Below are 1,160 nucleotides of genomic sequence, written 5' to 3' on the forward strand. Positions count from 1 at the left end.
TGAAAATAAATTAGTATTTGAGAAAAACTGTATCAATTAAATAATACTAACCACACTTATCACTATAATCTCTACAATGGAACCACAGGAGTGAAGGATAAATAGAATTGGAAAATTGCTCTAGCAGGAGGCTTGATTGGGGAGGTTAAAGGAAGATAGAAGAAAATACTAGCAACACTTTTAAAATTTGTCAGTCAACTCCCCATATCCATCTATATTCTTATCTCAATCCATGTGCTTTCATGTGAACCTTGGCAGAGGCCTAACTCTTGTTTTTGGTGCTTCTGTTTTAGCCATTTCAGCTGGGTTTTGTAAGACTGAAAGATAGCTTTCATCTCTACTCAAAGAATACTTTAGCTTGAGAAAGAAAACATCCAGGTAGAGTCAGTCATAATAAGTAAAACACTTTGCTTACTTTTTTATTTGTTCTAACTTATCCTCTTCTGCCTTAATATAATCTTTCAGAGAAGTCACCAGATCTTTCTCAGTATGGATCAAATCGGTCATCTGACCTAGAAGGGGAAGGGGAGAAGAAGGTTATCAAATATTCGTTTTCATCAACACAAGTATTTTAGAATAATTTAAGAATGACTGAGAATGCTTCATTCTATGAGAACTTAACTGGTATGAATCAGATACATTGGAGAGGGTAATCTTTTTTTTTTTCTTTTTTACCAGGTAAATCAAAATAAAGCCAAAAACTTTTCTAATCAAGTATTCCAGCTCTAATTTTCAAGCTACTTAATTTTGCATGCTTAGACTATCTTTGCAAACTGTCTTTTCACCTACAAATTTATTTTTAAATTACAAAACAACACAACTTTCCAAGGATCAATGTTTGTTCTTCACCAACTCCTCCCTCGCCTTTTTTTGTTTTTGAAACTAATTTAATTTTCATTCAAAAAGCAAAAAATACACTAAAAAGAAGTTTCATATGATCTGTGCTTAGTTATTTATAATAGGATGAGAAGAGTCATCATTTTATATCCTCAAATCAGTGTTATAAAATACTTATGTTTTAGTTAGCTCTACAATTCTACAATGGTAATACTGGTCAACAGAATGAAGGAAAAATATCCCATTGAAGATGGATAAATCATGCATACGGGAAAATATAAAAAGATATATATCAAAGTATGAGGAATATTCTGGGAGGAGGG

At 32.0% G+C, this 1,160-nt stretch overlaps 1 protein-coding gene and 1 pseudogene across 1 annotated transcript in view; both read right to left on the minus strand.

Annotated features, from left to right (window-relative positions):
• P4HA1 (prolyl 4-hydroxylase, alpha polypeptide I) overlaps positions 1 to 1,160 on the minus strand; it is a 92,146-nt gene that overhangs the window by 75,075 nt on the left and 15,911 nt on the right. The gene's annotated exons all lie outside the window — the stretch shown is intronic.
• LOC105825439 overlaps positions 412 to 1,160 on the minus strand; it is a 1,702-nt pseudogene continuing 953 nt past the window's right edge.

Source organism: Propithecus coquereli, unplaced genomic scaffold (assembly GCF_000956105.1).
Source record: "Propithecus coquereli isolate 6110/MARCELLA unplaced genomic scaffold, Pcoq_1.0 Scaffold80, whole genome shotgun sequence".
In the NCBI taxonomy this organism is placed as follows: Eukaryota; Metazoa; Chordata; class Mammalia; order Primates; family Indriidae; genus Propithecus; species Propithecus coquereli.